Genomic DNA, 13,050 nt, shown 5'->3' on the forward strand with positions numbered 1-13,050 from the left:
AGCGCCTAGTCGGGCGTGCGTCTCCCCCAGACTTGATGCCGCCCTGGATAAAGACCCTGCGGCCCCCGCCCTCGCCCTTTGACTCCATTAGCACCCACTCAAGTGTGTTTAAAATCACTAGAGTCGAGCTTGGAGAGGCACTCTGCTTAGCGCCTGAACAAAAATATGAAAATAAAAGCGCTGGAGTAATCATTAATGCGGCAGGTATGCTCGGCCTTATCGGATGCCATGTGGCCTAGTTTACATTTTGCAAAGAAAAAAAAAGAAGAAAAAAATGCTCCAATGTTCACATCTGCAGGACAAATGTTCACATTTTGCAAAGTGCGTGTGTGTGTGCGTGTGTGTGTGCGTGTGTGTGTGCGTGTGTGTGTGCGTGTGTGTGTGTTCTCTTGTAACGATCCTGACGACACACACACACACCCATCTGGATTAAACAAGGGCGTGGTCGAGGCAGGGTCAGCGCGAGGCTCCCAACTGATCCCATCAAACCTATCAACTGTGTGTGTGTGTGTGTGTTTGCACAGTAGTAAAAAACCTGAAAGAACCCCCCCACCCCCTCACCCCTTTACCTCCTCCCTTTCCCACACCCCCCCCAACTTCACCCCCTCTACCGACGCCGCAATCTCCCGGGACACCCAGGTGCGACTACACCCGCACACACTCAAACACACGTGCAGGGTTTTTATCTAGGGGGCGGGGCTTGAATGCGTTAGATATGATCCATTAATGACTCTAAATTTAACCCATTCCCCAAAAAGAAGGCATTAGAACTCTTTCGGCGCCGTGACAGACGTCCAATCGCGTACGTCGGTGGATTTAGATGAGTTCATCGGTAGTAGACGTCCAATCCAAATGAAGCGGGAGGGCTGGCAAACATGGTTTAAACTTCAGTTGAAAGAGGAAGAGTCTCCCAAAAAATTCTCAGAGTTTAGCTTCTCAAATGACAATTTTTATATATTTTTTATCAGTATTATGATTTAATCATTTCTTAAAATGGCAACTTTCGATCTCTGAAGATTTGTTTTTTTTACCGTTTTCTATCAACTGTTACTTGATCGTAGTCTAAAATACTTTCAAATCAATATGAATGTAGCTTTTTAGGACAGAAAATGATCAATTCCTCCAATTCATTAGATTTACAAGGCACTGGTAGATTTAACTTTTGTTCAGGTGAGCAGACTGGTGTATTTACGCGGGTTAGCGTTCCCCGTGCACTGCTAGATAGAGCCGGCCGGCGCTATTAGCTCAGTGCCAGGTGAGTCTGTGAGTAAACAGAACAGACAATGGAGGCGGCCCATCTCCTCCTCAAAGCCGCCCATTGTTCTCACACTCCACTTTGTGTGTATGCAGGGATATAAGGTGTATAGACCCCCCCAAACCCCCCACACAACCCGTGTGCACGCGCCAACACGCAACACTTGGCGTGCGGCCACTTAGTCCCGAGTAGTTTTTCCGCCACAGTTTTTGTCTCCTGTTTTTGTAAAAAAAAAAAACTTCTTCTGGGCAATGGTTAGGGGTCAAAGGCCATTTATGGTGTGAGATTAATTGCATTCTCTATATCAAGGGTGTCAGACTCGGGTTGGTTCGCGGGCCGCTTTAACATCTACTTGATTTCACGTGGGCTGGACCATTTTAGATATATTATTTAGATTTTGTTTTTATAAATGGATTAAAATAACTGGATTAAAAGCCCTGAATATTCAGTTTTTTATAGATCTAAAACAATATTTATTTTAGCTTTTTTAATATATATTTTTAGATTTTACCAAATGATTTTTGAACTAAAAACACAGAAAAAATGGATTAAAAAATGACAATTATTGATTTAAAAGGGGGAAAATCAGGAAATTTTATATACATCTATACTCTTCATTTTAATTTGATCCTAAAACAGAAAGTCGGCACTCATGATTTACTTTCCCTGGCCACACAAAATGATGCGGCGGGCCATATTTGGCCCCCAGGCCGCCACTTTGACACATGTGCTTTATATTTTTGGTTTTGGCCTATCAGACCATCCCAGATGAACTCGGCCGAAAAGGCGGACTACTTTAACGTGGACTTTGCATGTCCCACTCTGCGTAGCCCTTCGATCGGGAACGGGACGGTTGCCACGAATGAAGGGTCCGAGCTCCTCCCAGTCCCTACAGATTGGACATCACGTGCTGTCAATGGAAGTAAAGCCTTGGGCGACCGCGACAGATCAAACAATAGTTTTACGGACCCTCCTTCCGCGAGAGGTTGGCGGGGGCTGAGCATCCCTCCAGCGAGTGGGCTCCTCCCTGTCACCATATTGTGCAAACACACGGCGCAAACATGGCCGCCCACCCGTGTACGTCCGACTCAAACTGCTGGAAAGCGGGCAAAAGCGTCCGAGATTAAAAGTGGGAGATAAAAAAAAAACACGAGGCCTTTGTGCGCCTTATCCTCCCCTCAAAAGTGGTCTCACACTTTAACCCCGTGACTTGTTCACCTGGCAAAAAAACCATGCCCCCCCAACATGGCCGCCTTCCACACCCAATCCCATTCATCCCAGCGCAAACACTCCCGGCTGCGGCGGGAACAAAAGCCGCCGTGAATAATGGCGGCCAAATGTCAGCGTTCCTCTTTGGCGGACGCCGCCCAGCCGCCGTTAACCATTAACGCGGCACCTGAAGCGGCAACAATGAACAGAAACTGGGGGCGGAGCCGGAAAAAAACACAAAAAAAACATCCTCGCCTCCTCTGTGTACAGTATTGGAGAGATTTTTAGAAGTTTTGAAAATTGTTGACATCATACTGTCAAAAATTTGCCCCCCGAGCAGGCGTCCAATCGTGCTTTTTCAGTGAGTGTCCTCTTAGAGGACGTCCAATCCATTTGAAGTAGGTGGGTGGCAGCGAACGAATGTTCTTTCTGTCCCACCTTAATTTGAAAAAAAAGTCTCTTTTTGGAGACATGAAATGAGGAATTTCATCTTGAGTGGATGCGTCCATTTTTTTTTTTTAAATACTTTTTGCCCGCTTCTTCTTGGTCTTCTTCTCGCTGACTTCCCTCCAGAAGAGACCGCGGGCGTGGGCATCAATACCTCGCTGTGTTCCGTCCCTTTCGGGCCAACACTGCTACCTTTGTGCCGGATGAGACTAAAATTAAAGGTGCTTTAATTGCAGCCTTGTGAGGGTGCTGTGTGTTTGCGGGGATGAAGCGTCTCAACTCGAGAGAGGAAACCGTATTTTTAGCCCGCAAATTCGTCGCCCGGTGAAGCCTCGTCGGGTTAGAACAACATCCATTTTTGCTGGATTTGATATCCACCCATGTGGGCTTGTTTTGAAAAGTAGAATTTGGCTGCAAAATTATTTAAAAAAAATTGTATTCTCTTGTTCCTTTATCGGTCGATACGATATTTATTAGCTAGCGCAGCACGAGAAAGCGACAAATTATCATCAATTCTGGTTGTGATGTCACAACCAGAATTGGAAAAAAAATTGGGTGTTCCTTGATGCGCTATTTTGGGTGGAGACATTATACTATAATTTTTTTCTTTAACTAAAGTGCTATGAAATGGTGACTATGTTAAAAAATGACTGCGATAATTTAATTTTAAACATGTTATTCCACCTATAATGATTATAGGTGGAATAATATATTGTTTTTTCCATTTAAAATTCAAATTATCGCAGTCTTTTTTTTAACAGTCACCATTTCATAGCACCTTAGTTAAAGAAAAAAATTAACTAATTGACTAAAAACTAACTAATTGATTAATTGATGATCAAAATATTTATGAAATAATTAGCTAGTTGCCAGTAAATTATTTAAATGTCATTCCAGTCAAAACGAATTGGACATCCAATCGCAGGCAGCCAACGACTTCAAACAGCCATTTTGTCGCTGTAAGATTTTTTTTTAAGTTGCTTCAACCACACTTATTCATTCTTGGACAACTTTTCGTGCCCGTTTGAGGGAGCAAAAGAGCCACAGGGCTCAGCAAAAAGCCTCCAAAGATCTTTTTTTTTTTGCCCGGCGACGAGAAGCAGAACGGGAGGGGCCGTCCAGCGGCGGCCGCTGGCGAAATAAAACGTTTTAATTCATGCGGCGGCGGATGTTTTGAAGGAAACCGACAGAGGACGGAGCCACGCTAACTGGACCCGCTCTGTTCAGCGCTTTTTTCCCCTCCAAAAGCGACGGCCCACCTGGTGTTTTTGTTCCTGCTTCGTCGTAATCGATGAAAACATAACAAAAAACGGGCACATTACTGACACGTGAACACGCTTTTGCTCCTCTATTGGTTTAAATTAGGGGTGTCCAATTCCGTTGGGTTGGTGGGCCGCATTCATGCCAACTGGATCCAATGCGGGTCTAAACTAGAACCCTATCGAAAGTCCCAAATGTTGTTGTTTTGCTTTCTTTGGGGGTCACGTCAGGTTTGCTTTGCTTTACTACGGTCGCTCACCTTTTTCCTTTCGGCTAACATTTTTATGTTTATTTTACTATTCCTGGCCAAAAGTAGGGAACAAGTGGAAGTGTGTGTGTGTATGTGTGTGTAAAAGAACTTGCAGTTTTACGTATATTTGTGTGTGCGGTCCCTTTGTTTTCATTGGTGCACTTAAGGAAATAGTTTGTTGTTGTGCGCGTCCAATCGTGTTGTCTCGCCTGGTAAACGATTGGCATCCGAACAAAGTATTGCTTCGTCACACGGCACGGTGTCCTCTGACCTTTGACCTCTTGACACTAATGTTTAATCACCAGTGTTGACGTGTTGTTATGAAAACAAGTATGTATTTTTTTGTCTATTTGGAATAATGTATGGCTTCGTAGGCCGATATCCATGATTGTTCGGGTGGAGGAAAAAGTGTGTCCCAGCCCATCCCATCCCATCTTGTCCCACCCATCCTTCCCGGTAACTTTCCTGCGGCTTCCATGAAATGTTCCGTGCGGCGACCGACCCGTCCGACCAGTCGTGTTTGCTCACATCCAGCGGCTCTGTTCCCTCCTTCACTTTGTCTTGTTTTCCATCCAAGTGTTCAACGGGAACGACTCGTGTTTGCTTTTGGGATGATGGGACGGCGCCCATTCACATTGCAATATGGTTCGGTATATCCTTCATTTATGGCCCATTCTACTTGTTCGTCGTTCGTTTGATGATCAAAAATCAAAATTCCCAAAGTCGGCGATTGGACTTTGATCACGTGGATGTCCATTTCAAACTCGTGGGGAAAACCGCTCACTTCCTCTTAAACGTTTTGGTCAAAAATAATGCCAACAATTGGAAATTTAGTTTTGTGCATACCTCTTGAAAAATCAAGATATCCTTTTGGACCTCGGTGTACATCACGTTCATCCTTGGGTGCAATTTCTGGATGCTTAAAGCGCCATGGCAGGAACGTATCTCAATCATGTTGCTATCCGGTCGACAAACAGAGCAACATTTTCAAAATCTTCCGCCAAATTCAACTTTTTGGGACAGTGGCTATTTTCCTCGTCCCAGGTGGATCGGATCCCTACCCGATTCCCTGCCCGGCGCGAGCCTTTGAATAGCGCCGCTCGGCGTCCTGACGGGAAGAGCCGAGCATCTTCCAAGAGCCGTCGCGAATAGAGAGTCTCTTTCCCTTCCTCGCTACTACGGCGGGACCTTCTAATTTTAAACGCGCTTAAAAGGTGGCTTTGTGGAGTTGGACTTGGGGGCCCGTTGGCTAGCGGGCAGCTCGGCGAGATTAAGGGGGGGGGAACTGGCGGATGAAGGAATGTTTTGAAGCAGCGGACGGCGGCAAGCCTGCTTTAACGTGATGCACAAGAGGAATATTCATATGGACGCTTTCTCACAGGACTCGTCCGGGAAGTTCGGCATCGAACTCGGATTCGTTTGAGGCTGTTTAACAGTCGTGCGTGACCGAGGTTCAGCGCCTTTTGCTCTGCCTCAGACCTTCGATTCATTTAAAGTGGGAGGGTTGGTAGCATGTGGTTGGCTGCTCATTAAAGCATTCAAAGGGTTTCAGTGCAGTTTTGAAGAAGAAAACGTTCCCTCGTTAGTCGCAATATTTTTTTATAGATGGTCATTTTTAATTCTTTTTTTTAAACATGCAGCCTGAATCATAGGCATTTTAATATGGTTTGTTTTGAACTAAATCGTTGGAAAATCTGTCCAAATTTTGCCAAAATTCACTGTTTTAAGATGGCCGCCGACTCGATGGCTTTTTGTGTGTATATCTCGTGCTAGCTATCTCTCCCTATTCTCTCCCTTTTTAAAAGAATACATGAATACAATTTCAGTAAACTTTTAAAAAGACAATTTTTCTATTTTTGAATAACATATTTACACATTTTAAAAATAAATGCAGCAGTATATTTACTGATTACCTTTATTAAATTATTTTAAAAAACTTGAGCATATGTAATTTTTCCAGTTTTTTTTTTTTAAATGACAACTAAAAACTAATATATTTTTACTCTTTTTTTTTTTAAAAAAAAAGCATCAACTATTTGCCAGTAACCTCTCCGTTTTTAAATTAGTTTTTAAGATTTTAATTTGGACGTCGTTGCCAATTAAGAGGCACGACAAAGCTCTTGGGTAGGCACTGTTATTTAAATTTAATAGCACATAAATACAATATAAAACCATTAAAACAGTCAATTTGTTTTTTTAAAAAAGCCACCAAAACATGTGTGAAAGGGCTCTAAGTTGAATTTTTTTCCCCCCTGTGGAAATGCGATATTTTTTGCTTCCAAAAATCTCTTCAGCGTTGGCGATGAGAACGGCGGGGAAGGAGGACGTCTTAATTTGAGGTGGGGGTGCGGCGGTAGCGAGGCAGAGAGAGAGGGAGCGGCGAGGGAGAGACATTCCCCGGGCCCGCGTCGGCATCCCCCATGAAAGGCCGGATTGTCCCGAGGCTTCCCCGAGCCAGGAAAGTTCCCCCCGGCGGCGCGGCGGTGGCGGCGGCGGCGCTATCTGCCGGGAAGGCCCGCCACGCCGCTTATGTCAGATACCTCGCCGCGCGTTATAAATACTCACACACAGGCTAAACGAGCTGGCAACGTGTTTATTTTGACAGGCGCTAGCGAGAGCGAATGGGGGGGGGCGTTCTAGTTGGGGTCACAGTTGGAATATTTAGCTCAGGTAGGGATAAAAACATCGGGGCGCGGAGAACAATCAAGATGGCCGCCGGCGGGGGTAAAATCTTGGCCGGAAGACCATCATTTATTTTATTTTTTGAACTCCGTCTGCCATTGAGAGCTTCCAAAAATCTCGGGAAGGTCGACAAGTGCTCCGGTTTTTACGCCGTGGACCTTGTTGGCGGCCATCTTAGGTCAGGCCACCAGCGTTGGGAAAAGTAGATCTAAGTAGATCTTTTCGGCCTATTATTTCTTGATATCGATGACTTCACTTTAATGCTGTGTCGCTATCGATATGAGTATCGTTTTTGGGGTGGTGGTGGAAATCTTATCACTTGAAGAGGCAAACGGTGTGTGTGTGTGTGTTTCCTCCTGGAAATAAGAAGCGCTAGTGTACTCGAGTGTAACGCGCGCACACACACATAGTCAAGACACAGCAGCATTCATTCGTTCATGCCCTCCCTCTGGCTCGCCGGCTTCATCGTCCCACCCTCCTCGGCCGTCACTCATCTCGGCGGACTGCCCGCCACTCGGCGCGAAGGACATTTTGAACTTTTGGGGGTGCACGAACGGTGTCACATCCTCGTGGTGTGTGAGTGCTAATTTCAAAGTGGCCCTCTTAATGGCCTGGGCGGAGGCCTGCTAATCTGGCACAGCTGGTGGCCGCTCTGTGTGTGTGTGTCCGTGCATTTGTGTGTGTGTGTGTGTGTGTGTGTGTGTTAATTGGGGAAGGCTGGGGGTCCCGCTATTGCAGGCGGCGGGCAAACGACATCAAGTCACAGAGGGGTGAAAGTGAGAATGGAATTCCTGTCGGGATGAGAGGGGTGGTCTGGAAGAATGCAGCTGTCAGTCATCAGACAAACCGTTGCCATCGACAGCGCTAGACGTCCAATCCTAAATTTAGTTCCCCGTTTAAATGTTTTCGTTTACATACATCAAGAATGACGAAAAGGATTGTGTGATGTTTTGACGGCCATTTTGCCCCACAAGTATATTACTGTCAATTGAGCTAGCCTCAATAGTTCCAAAATATTTACTTAAAATGATGTCCATTTTTCGGGGACACCATGTACAGTTTAAAGTAAGCAGGTGGGAGAGATTTTTTTTTATTGTGCATTGGATGCGATCAATCTGACAGCTGATGAACTGCTCCATTGTGTATGTATGTGTGTGTACGTGTGTGTGTGTGTGTTTCGTGTATCCAGCTGTACACACACTCCCTGTTAATGAAGTGTGTTGTCACGCCGGTGTGACCGCCTCTGCTTACCACCTCCTCCTGGTGTGACGCTAGCATGCTAGCTGCTTACTGCTGCTCATAAATTATTTTCAAGTTCACATGCAGAGCTATCATCACTTTCTTAAGTCCTCCCAGTCACTTCCTCTGGTCGCAAAAGTCACATCCCAGTTCATTGGTTCGTCATCATCCAAATTGTCGCTTCGTAGCAACGTTCGGGGGGAAAAATGACCTAGCATGTTTTACGATAAAAAAGTACGGTGGTACCCCTACTTACGAAATGACGTTTTTTTGTAAGTAGAGGCGTACTTTACATTAAATTAGCGCAATTTGTTACACAATCTTTTGCGAAAAAGGAGCAAAAATATAAGAAAACAATTTATTTAAATTTATTTAAACAGTCCCTGAGACTGTCGGTCTTTCTTAAGTGTGATAAATTGCGATTAGAATTCACAACCATTTTATGATACGCCTACCTGCCTTCGTACAATAATGGGCAGGGCCCACACACCTGTGACGAACGATAAGATAACTTCACGGCGCCGTGCCTGGGTGCGTTTTCCCCCCAAGCCGCTTAACCGCAAAAGAAAATATCCCAGACTGTCACACAAACACGTCAGCCGCCATTTTGAAGGGGTGACCGAAATCGCCGAATGGCGCTACGGTACGCGTCGTTGCGGTCGGTCGTATTAAACAATCAGAGTTTGTCTGTTCGGCGCTCAAACAACACAAATTATCTGATTTGCGTCAAATATTTGCAGCTAACTAATCTGTGTTGTCGTCATATTTGCAAAGTCACACTCGTGAAGCTTCCTTACACACACGCACGCGCACACCAATAGAAACATTTAATTGCACAATTGTTCGGCGCATAGAAATCGGATAAAAATAAAGTAATGGCACCGTATTTCTCGCACAAAAAATATGAGAAAACCAAAGAGGGGAAGCTGGCAACGCAGATGTAAATATCCCAAACTCACTGGCATGGACTGTTATTTGATTTTAATGCATTTTCGGCCATTTTCAGCGGCTTACGCGCCGTCGTGTAAAAAAAATATGTTGGTCGTTTTCAGCCTCGTGAAATGCTTTTTTTATTCTTTCAGTTCCCGAGGATATTTGCCTTGACATCTCCTGTGTGACGCTTGAACAAACATCTCCGAGACATCAGCAGAACACGGGCCGACATGGACTGGCACGACAGGTTAGCTCTTTTGCACACAGAAAAACTTTAACAGTATAATGAAAGTATATTTCATTGTAAAATTCTGTCCCCCTCATTTCTTAAAATGTAAGAGAAACAAACCTACATATCTTTGAACATTCACTGTCACCCAAAAAGTTCTTAACTCCAAAAATTAGTTAAAAGTGGGAAATAAGAAAAATATTAAAAAAAACTTGTCATGCTAGCTTAGCCTGATAGTACTTGTGAAGTAGGCTAATGGCTGTTAGCGCTAGACCCAGCAAAACAAAAAGACCTTGTCATGCTAGCTTAGCCTGATAGTCCTTGTGAACTGGGCTAACGCCTGTTATACCTAGCAAAACAATGTGGTTGTAGCATGTTATGGACGTTTGTTTTTTGTTTTTGCCAATATTGGCTCGCCTTAAATTGTTCTTGTGTAAGCGGGCAAAGATTTTTACTGAGCCTCCAAAACGATAGCCAAACAAAAAAACTTAGCCGTGTGTCAGTGCTAACCTATGAACAACCGACGTTTTTAACGTTAAATTGTTCTTTTGTAGTGGTACTCGGGGTCTTCGCCTAACAATAAGTTGGCATGTACCTGTAAATAACTCAATTTCTCAGCTATTGCTAGCTGGTCACTAGCTAGCTATTTGAAAATGTATAATAAAAGTGCGCTAAACACGGTGATGTTGTTAAGTAATGGAACGCTGTTACTAGTAGGTTGTTTCCGAGCGCCCCGAAAAAATAAACCGTTTGAATTTTAACAAGTGAGGCTGCTAGCTAGCCTGTAAAACATTCAAAATAAGCCATTTCCTTATTATCTTAGAAAATAATGTCAAAGGCTGCTGATGTTTTTCTCAATTTTCAGCGTTGAAAGGGCTAATGTGCCCAAATTAGCATACGGTCAATGTAAAAAAAAAAGTTCATTTTTAGAGAAATTGGTACTCGTGAATTGATGTTAGTGGCAGTCAATGAGTTAAAGGCGCATATTTCAAACGTACAGAAAATGTCATGCACGCCAGGACAAAATATGCAATATATTTGAGCAATTGGGTGTGCAGGTGTGCCGTCATAACAGTCCAGGAAGGCCGATAAGAGCAAAAATGTTTAATGATTCTGGGAGGGAAAGTGGGTCAGCGGCAACGGGAAGTTGCGGGAGGAAGAAAAGAAAGAAAAAAACGACGCCACCCCGCCGTATACGATCAAAACCACAGAAGAAGACGGAATGGCGCTTCTTTCCACATCCTACTCAATTGAGACCAGGATTAAGTAGGATCCTAAAGACGCCATTTTGTCACCTTTCCCCTTCTAATCCATCTATATTGTATACTCACACATCTAGGGTGTATAATGTAATCACTCTATTGTGTGTGTCTCCAGAATGTTCTTTTTTTTATTTTTATCAGTCCTCTCTTTGCCCGACGGGACAAAGTCTAAACTTTTATCTGGACGTCTGACTGACACACTAACTGCCCGCGTGCGCGCGTATTCGTCGTCTGCCGCCTTTTTTTTTTAATTTATTAAACTTTACGTCGTAAATCAACTTCCTGTTGCTAAGTCACCGTTTTCGTGACACGCCGTCGTACGTCAAGTGGCAAAACGAAGGTTGCGTTGCGACATCTTAACGTTTATTGGGTATTAGTCACCATTGGGGGCTGATTTAGTCGCTCGGTAATGATTAACTCTGGGCTCTCTAGTGTTTTCATCAGTTGGGATCGCAGTCAAAAACCACTGAAGTCGTTACGTTTGGATGCAGATTAAGTTTAATTTCAGTTTTGGGCTTCCATTGGTGGGAATAGACACGTCCAATCCGTTTCAAGTGGGAGGGTGGCAGCCAATGAACGACTGTTCTTTCACACATGAGTTGCAGTCTTTAACTAGGCTAGCACGCATGTTTCGGGGATGTGGGAGCGAAACCGGAATACCCGGAGAAAACCCACGCACGGGATTAAACCCTCCCAGAACTGCGATGCACACGTTCTAACCACTTTTACACCGGGCTGCCATGAAGTGAAGTTTAGTTTCCTTAATTTTTTTTTATGCATGTTATATTTAAAAGTACCATATTTTGCTGTTTAATATACCCGGGTGTATTAAATGATTTTTGCTTTTTTGAGCCTCCCGTTTGTGCGCCATTTAATATACCCCTGCCGTTTAATATACCCAGGTATATTAAACAGCAACTCGGCTTTTTTGGCAAGATTTGTATGGTGTTCATGGGGGCATAATTATAGATACTAAAGTTCATTAAAATTCCAAGTCAGACTTTATTCAGCAGTAAGTAGTTTTAACCTGAGCAGTAAGTAGTTTTAGTCTGCAAAACGTTGATGCACCGCGTCACGGCATAAAGAGTACGTGGTGGATCGTACCTTCCCGTTGGTGCGCCATTTTATATACCCCTGCTGTTTAATATACCCAGGTATATTAAAACGGGGGGGTTTATTAAACAGAATAATATGGTAATCCTTATTCTTGTACTTTTGCGGGTCACAATTTGGTCCCTTGGGCTTTGCTTTTGACACCTGTGGTCGAAACATACAAAATTTTGCTCTGAAAAATCAGTAGATATTAAGATTCTAAAAAAGTCATTTTTTTGTTCTACTACTTTGTGTGGGTGTGAACATAGAGTATATCCATGTTCGAATATAACCCATAGCACACGACTTGTGTGTGTGTGTCACACGATGTCACCTGCGAATAAAAGGAGCACATGTCCACAGGCAGAACAGTACAGTAAGTGCTCCTTTCCTTTCCTCCTTCCCCGCAGGCAATAAGCAGAGTAAACACAGCATCCACCTAACAGGATCCAGGATGCACCGCTTCATTTGCATCCTAGCGCCTGAAAACACACACACACGGACACACACGCACGCACGTACACACACACCTGCAGGCACATGCACGCTTCTTGTGCTGTTTTTTTTATATTTATGACTCTAAATGGCCAAATGGTCCATTTTCTTTGTTTCTTGATTTTTTTGGTTGGGGGGGGGGGGGGGGGGGGGGGTATCTTTTACTCGATGGTGTTGAGGTCTGGTTTTGGCGCGTCTGCTTTCGGTTGAGTCGTCGGTTGTGTCCCGGGGCTTCAACAGGATGGCAAAAGTGTCACTTTTGCGCTTGGCTCCGCCCCATCGTGACCTGTCTTGCTTGTCGTCTTATTCCTCTTAGCAGGGAATATGCAAAACTTTCACTTTGGCCTCAGGACTCGTCTATTTTTTTTTCTTTCCTGTTGGGAAAACAGTTCCTTTAAAATTCTTGGCCGCCATTGACAACAGTAGACGTCTAATCCATCTGGAGTGGGAGGTTATCGTTTCCATTAGTATTGTCATGTTCGCACACTGATAATTTTAATTTAACTCAATTTCTATATTTAGTTTTGCAATTTTTTCCACTCTTTTTTTTGTTTTAGCCTTCTTACTTTAGAATTTTTACTTTTATTAAATAATCCGTTGATTTATTGCCCTCCACATCAGTTACCACATTTTCAAATATATCATGTTCTTTTAATTTCACATTCATTCATAGTCTAAACTAATACGAGATCAATAC

At 43.9% G+C, this 13,050-nt stretch overlaps 1 protein-coding gene across 1 annotated transcript in view; it reads left to right on the forward strand.

Annotated features, from left to right (window-relative positions):
• The window catches only part of LOC144083589 (uncharacterized), a 44,423-nt gene that overhangs the window by 6,508 nt on the left and 24,865 nt on the right, over positions 1-13,050 (forward strand). Inside the window, exon 3 of the transcript XR_013303583.1 lies at positions 9,425-9,522. The gene's annotated coding sequence lies outside the window, so the exon portion shown is untranslated. The remainder of the gene's footprint in view (positions 1-9,424; positions 9,523-13,050) is intronic.

Source organism: Stigmatopora argus, chromosome 10, assembly GCF_051989625.1.
Source record: "Stigmatopora argus isolate UIUO_Sarg chromosome 10, RoL_Sarg_1.0, whole genome shotgun sequence".
NCBI lineage: Eukaryota > Metazoa > Chordata > Actinopteri > Syngnathiformes > Syngnathidae > Stigmatopora > Stigmatopora argus.